At 34.2% G+C, this 7,297-nt stretch overlaps 1 protein-coding gene across 7 annotated transcripts in view; it reads left to right on the plus strand.

The window, feature by feature from the left end:
* The window catches only part of Col8a1 (collagen type VIII alpha 1 chain), a 160,627-nt gene that overhangs the window by 94,259 nt on the left and 59,071 nt on the right, over window positions 1-7,297 (plus strand). For 3 of the 7 annotated variants that reach the window (XM_023721311.1, XM_023721309.1, XM_023721308.1), the window contains exon 2: window positions 4,530-4,649. The exons of 2 other annotated variants lie outside the window; for them this stretch is intronic. The gene's annotated coding sequence lies outside the window, so the exon portion shown is untranslated. The remainder of the gene's footprint in view (window positions 1-4,529; window positions 4,650-7,297) is intronic. 2 more of the 7 variants (XM_023721313.1, XM_023721312.1) reach the window with 1 other exon arrangement.

Genomic DNA, 7,297 nt, shown 5'->3' on the forward strand with positions numbered 1-7,297 from the left:
TCAGATTGGAAATGAGAAAAGAAATCCTTGAATTAATAACATCTGAACCAAAATATTTCTTGTATTCTTAGATTTCTAGAATCATCACACATTATACGTACTTCTAAGGTTTTGGATGTATAATCTCAGGTTATTTTCCAGAAAGCTTGTGCCATTTATACTCTCTCAACATCAAATAATTTTCATCTTTTCCAATTTGATATTTAAAATTTTAAACTCATTGATTTTATCATTAATTCATATTTCCTTAATTCTAATGAAATTAAATGATTTCTTACATGTTTATTCATTTTATTAATTTTTTGAATTATCTTTTCATTTAATTTCCCAATTTAACTAATTGTATAATGTCAGTATTTCTTTCTGGCAATTTGAAAGACCTTGTATAAGGAGTGTGTTAAGACGGTCAACTTTTGCCAGCAACTTCGTGAAGTGTCTTTATTTGTCTTGCACTTTTTCTTCTCACAACTGTTGATTAAAGTCAAGGACTTAGCACCAAACCATATACCCAGTTCTTTTTTTATTTTTTATATTTTGAAACAGGTCTCATTGAAACACTAAGTGACGTCAAGTCACAAGTACAAGGCTAGTCTTGTTCTTGCCTCCTCTTGCCTTAACCCCCGCACTCCCAGTTCTAGAATTGCAAGCATGTGCCACCACATCTAATTTACAATTTTAAAAATTTCTTTATTGTAAAAAATATCACACATACACACACACACACACACACACACACACACAGAGGCTATTCTCTAGTTATATGTACTGAATGACAAACTAAATCAACTCAGCAGTTTAAAACAATTAACATTGTTATGCTATAATTTCATAAGTCAGCCATTCAGGTAGGAAGATCTGGGAAGTTTCTTCTGATATGCTAGCGGATATGAACTGGGACTTAAAGACCTTCTTTAATGGAGTCAGACTTCTTTCTTACATGCTCGAGGATAAAACAGCATTCCAGTAAACAAGGGAGAATCTTCACAATCCTTTATAACCCAGTTTTGTATTGGCTTATAGTGTGCCTTTGTATTGTGCCTTTGTCACTGTGCTGTCTGTCTACAGAAATCTAGGACATTATTAATTAATGTATTTGGAGAAATCATTTTTTGATCTTCAGATATTTAAGTATCAGGTGTTGTGGTTATGTTCAATCAATTCTTAGTTCTTTTCATTCTTAAATTCCCATCAGTGACACATGTAAAACTTCTCTAAATGTGCCGGGGACCACACATTTAATTATACAGTTGCTATGTAAAGAATAAAAAGAGGGACTAAATAGTTCTTACCTAGCACTTCCCCACATTTCTGGATCATTCTTTCAAAATAAACTGAAATACTCTTAGTTACAGATATCTGGGTAGCCAACACTGCCCTTCATGCCTTGAAGTGATGATTGAACAGTGAATAATTTGATTCATTTTCTTTTTCTTTTTTTCTTTCTTTCTTTCTTTCTTTCTTTCTTTTTTTTTTTTTTTTTTTTTGTATTTTAGGGAAGGGTCTACACTTCACTAATAGTGTTCAGGGTCTCACCACTAGATCAGACTCATAGTGATCTGCCTGTTTACAGCCTCCCAAGAGCTGGGATTACAGGTGCACACCACCACACCCAGTCTCAATTACCATCTCAGTGCGCCCCAGGGGGAATTGAACCCCCACCCCCTGCACCTGCTTGCTATCACTTTAATTCCCTGAGCTATTTGGCCATCCCCTAGTTTCTATGCAGTGATTGTAGCACTCTTTCTTATACTGTCATGAGTGGTAAGGTAAAAAATAACATTACACTGGGGCTAGGGAGATAACTCAGTAGAATAAGCGCTTACCTGGCAAGCGCAAGGGCCTGAGTTCGATCCCCAGTTTCACCAAAAAAAATTTTAAAAATAAAAAGATAACATTACATTAACAGTCATTAAATATATTTCAATTAATAATTATTTTAGAAGATATTCTTCAGGTTCACCTGGAGGAAGGAACCCCTTTTAAGCATACATGGTAAACACACAATAAATGTTAAATTATGTTGCTAATCTCATAATCTAAAAATGGCAACTGAGGCCTCTGGCTATTTTCTGTGCCTCCAATATTGAATTTCAAAAACCTCTACCTAAAAATGGATCTGTAATTGTTGTTTAGAGAAAAGTAAATTAAATTAGATGTATCACATACACATGGTAATGATCCTCAGAATTCTATTTATCCTAAGTATCTTTTCATCATACCTAAAAAGAAAAAAATAAATTTTGGAAGAGAACACTGGAAAAAATTGTAAAATGCATCATCATAAGAGCAAGGATTGTATCCAGTTTATTTCAACATTCTCCCCCCCAGCACTAAGCATTGTGCCTTGCTCAGTAAGTTTTTATTAAAGGATATAAAAGCAGAAAACTATTTATTAGCCCTTTCCTGCTATCTGATCAGAATCTATGAAGTTTTTTAAAAAATCTACAAAATTTATTTTTCTTGGAGGCACCTGTAACTGTGGAGAAACTCTTTCACACACATCTGTTATCTGCCAGTCTTCTGGAATGAGTCAAGCCACACAAGCTCTTTAGCTTTAGAAAAGTCAAGCTCTTGAGGCCGTTTGCTGTCACTAAACTTTATTGTTAGACAGAATCTGAGACCCCATGGTTTTCCAGAGATGGAAGATTCTCAGATCACCTATGGCTAACCTGAACTTGTACTTGAATAGCCACAAGTTGAGCCAAAGTTCAGAATGTACTATATCCACCCTTTGGCCCAAATACAGACGGTACAGGCTCCAAATGGAGGCCACATGTCAGAGCCTAACCCTTGAGCTTTGGAGACACTACCATCTTATAGACATTCAGTAGATAGAAGACATAAATTTCATGTTGAGTACCAAGCACAGAGAAACTCTAGAACCATGTTCTCCAAGGTGAAAGCTTCTATCCTCTGGTCCTTTACTTGAATTAATTGAAATTAACGAAAGTGAAAAATTCAGCATTTAATCACACTTGTCATATTTCAAAGGTTAAATAGCCACATGACACAAGTGGCTACCATACTGAATAATTAAAATAGTGACTAATGCATTATAACAGGCTGTTTTATTAGACAGCACTGTTCTAAAATGTACTGCTTGTATCACACTGCAAATCATCTAAATCAAATCTTCAATCTTGCATGCATTTCCTAATTAACAAATCTGGGCTTTCAAATCTCTTTATTTAATTTGCTAGCATTATTCCCGTTAAAAACTTAACAGACCAAAACAAAATAGACATTATTACTGCAAAGAGCAAAGTTTCTGAAATTCAGTGTGAGGAGAAATCCTACTTAGTTTATGAAACAGCTAGATGATAGAAAATGTGTGAGGTATAAAAAAAAAATTTCATTAGTCAAATTGTATCAAAGGTTCAAACAAAATCTGAAAATGTTGTCAAACTTTAGCTATATCAAAACAAATTTGACAAATAACTAAGAATAATTACTTAACTCAAATATTATATACAAATTAGTTGGAAAACATATCCAAAAGCACACTTCTCTTAAATCTGTTTTCTTCCCACAATATTCCTTTCTCAAATGTGCTTCCTCCATAGAAAATGCAAAAATTGTTTCAAAATTATATATATATAATTATATATTCATAATTATATATATATATATGTCTTTTTGATACAAGATCTCACTCTGCAGCTCAGGCTGGCCTTGAGCTCACTTTGGTATCCCAGGTTGGTCTCAAACTTCCAAGGATCCTCCTGCTTCAGCTTCCCAAGTGCTGGAATTATAGGCATGCACCACTACACCTGTCCCATCCCAACTATATATTGACAAAAATTAAATGAATGAAAATTCCGGTACATAACCATGAAAAATAATAAAACTATATACCACATTTTCTATTTGAACAAAACTTATGTATGTGTTATGTGTTAATCAGATTTCCATTACCGTAACAAATACCCTCAGAATCAATATAAAAAGAGAAAATGGTTTATTTGGCTAATCATTTTAGAGTTTTCAACCTGTGGTCATTTGGCCCTGCTGTTTTGGGCCTGGAGTGATACAGTACACCATGGGGAGAGCCAGTGGTTAAGAAAACCTATTCATCTGATGGCAACCAGAAAGTAATAAGAGAGACATTGGCCAGGGTCTCAGTAACTCCTTGAAATACTTGCCCAGAGCAAATTAATCTTTTTCCACTAAGTATAATTCACAAGATTCCACCACCTCCTGACAGTGCCACCACAAGTTAGTGACAAAGCTTTAACACGTGGACCAGCACAAGACAATCCAGACCCTAATCATAGCAATGTGTGTGCAAAAATAAGCAAGTGCATGCTTGACTATATTGAGACAAAATTTTTAGCTCCTAATTTACATACAAGGCCTCCATTATATCTTTAATGTGCAATTGAATTTTGGTAAATAATAGCATTTTTGAAGTATGCATTTATGTATTTCTATTATATAATTTTTGCTATGATCCAGAAAAATGCATTTTAATAATCATTCTGCTTTTGACTATATTTCCAATTGAGTAAAAAATATCTCCTTTTATCTAGAAGCTGTCCTGGAAGTAAAGCAATATCCAGTGAAGAGGCAGAAATCAACCCAAGGGGTACCACAGAAAGGCACAAGCAAGGACACTGGTCCTCAGTTCTGAAGGGCAGCCAAGTTTAAATGTAAGTAGCAGTAGCAGTAGAAGGCAAGGGCCTAGCTATGGGGTGGTCCACAGGTGAGGTAGCCAGTCACTGTCCAGGAGCACGTGGGCATGTGGCAAGCACACGGCCAGCCTGCCTGCACATTCTATTATCCTGCCTCCCACTTAATTGCATTACTGCAAAAGATTTGAGATCACTATTACTAATACTAAGTTTTTTTTAATCTCTTAGAGTAATATATATGTGCTGAGTATGATCCTAGCTGATTTTTAAGCTCAGGCATGTTAAAATAGAGTTTTCAAATAATCATTTCCATTGAACCTGACTAGGTATCCAAATGTTCACCAGATGCTAGCTGCAAGATTTTGCAGAGGAAAATTGCTAACTTAAGCTTCTTTTCATGATTCAGCAAAGGATTTTAAGTAATAAAAGATCTGGAGATTTGTAAGATAAATAATTTTAGTACAAATGGGAAAATTAAAATAATCTTATCATCTCCCAGACATGTCTACATGTGTTTTAGTGCAATTATCATATTTCTCTTAATTGGGCCAATTTTTTTCCAGCTGATACTTTATAGTTTTAAGTTATGAGCTGCAATGAAAAACTGGTTCCTTCCAGATGACTGAAGCAATATGTACTAAAATTTCCTGAAGACAATTTAAGATGCATAAAATAAAACATGATATAAAATATAGTTTTATTCATGTATATCCGCAGTGAAAACTAACAGAATATTAGAATCTCTTTTATTCCTTAATTGATGTCTCAATAGGGGCAATAAAAACATAAAGCACATCATTAACTTTTGAACTTTGATGGAAAAAAACCTACAACATACCATCCATTTCTGACAAGTAGACATTATCTCATAGTACCCACAGCTATCCTATGCTTATTACTGTTGCCTGGTCTTAAGTGTGACTTTTAGACACATGACTCAAAATTTCCTACCACATACTACTACAGTGGCTTTTATAGCTTGTTTAATTTTATAATTGAAAAATAAATTATCAACATTTTTCTCAGATTTTTGTGTTGTTGCTAGGGGGCACCTGAACAAAAAGGCAAGCACAACATCTCTTCAGATAGTCAGTGCCATGTGGCCATAACTTGTCTACAACAGCTACCCCCAACTTTTTTGGCACAGGAAAAGCTTTCATGGGTTTGGGGCTGAGGGTTCTCTAAATGATTCAGAGGCTTCCATAGCCTAGATCCCTCTAAGGTAAAGTTCATGATAGGGTTCACACTCTATGAGAATCTAGTGCTGCCCCTAAGCTGCAGGAGCCAGAGCTCAGAAGTAAAACAAGCAATGGGGAACAACTGTAGCAGAAATGAAGCTTCACTTGCTCCCTTCCTGCTGTGCAGCCAGGACCAAGTGAGGGACCCTTGGTCTAGAATGAATCCCTTCAGAGTTCTCAGACAAATGACAACACTGTATATTAATGATTTTACTAAGGTAGTAGTATGTTTTTAGTATAGATGCCACTAATTATTTTGGCTAGATTTCCTAAAAGCCAGATATTCTCCAAATAAAACATTCATAGTGAAAAATCATTAAATAAAAAATACATGCTTGTTTAAATGGCAGGTTATGGGAGTCAAACTGATCAAAGATTTTACAGAAGGTAATGAAAGACACATGTCACAAGTTCTATTCATGATGTCAAGACACGCAATCCAGAAAAACTGTAGCCATTGTAACAATAGGTTTAGCCTCTGGATTTGGTGTAACAAAATCTTGCCACCAAGGGCATTGATAGGTTCACTCAATAAAAAATTACAATAATAGCTTTAAACTAAATCATAAAAATGAAGATGGTAGTTATTGGAATAAGGTTTTTTTTTTTTTTGGTTCCTCGAATGCCTTCAGGGCCCTTTTGGCCAGCTGGAGAGTTGTGAGTTTCGAACTCCAGCAACCTGAGGCTGACAGCTTTGCGGAAGCAGCCACTTAAAGGACTGAGCTAGAGCCAGGCTCCCCGAAGATGGTAGTTATTACAGGGCAAAAGAAAGGAACTTCTTATGAAGCTACAGTAGAAATATCAAAAATATATTTTATTGGATTTTTTAAAAATTGAGCTCTTTGTTTTTAAACTAAGGTATAGAAGTAATAAAATGTAAAAGTTACTCAATAAACTACTTTATTCCATAGTTAACATCAGTGATTCAGCATGTGAAAGTAAACATAAATGTATTTGGTGTGGTCATCAATTCTGAAGCTTAAATATGACAGTTTTCAAATGAAAGGAACTAGTAAGAGTTATTTTACAGAATTTTGATTAAGAAGAAAGTAAAGAAATTTTTGAATGTATTTTTTTCTTTGTGAAAATGAACTGGGCTCATACTTAAATATTTTATGTGGTTTTTAAGTTTTATGAAGAAGTTTATTTGACAAATGTAAAAAATAATTCAAAAATTCAAATATGAATATCATACTAGATATACAATTAGACAAAAACCAAAACATAAATAATCTTTTTATTATCTCTAAAAGTACAGATATAACTATTAAAATTAGTTTTTGAATAATCTAGAATTCCTTTTTGAATCACATATTTTTCCTTTCAAAACTGTAGATTCCTAATACATATAAGAAGGATATTTTGATAGAGATATGCCTTATTTTTCTCCAGCTAAATAATGTAAATACCTAAGGAACAATCATCATA

Source organism: Octodon degus, unplaced genomic scaffold, assembly GCF_000260255.1.
Source record: "Octodon degus isolate 3935 unplaced genomic scaffold, OctDeg1.0 scaffold00081, whole genome shotgun sequence".
Classification (NCBI taxonomy): Eukaryota; Metazoa; Chordata; class Mammalia; order Rodentia; family Octodontidae; genus Octodon; species Octodon degus.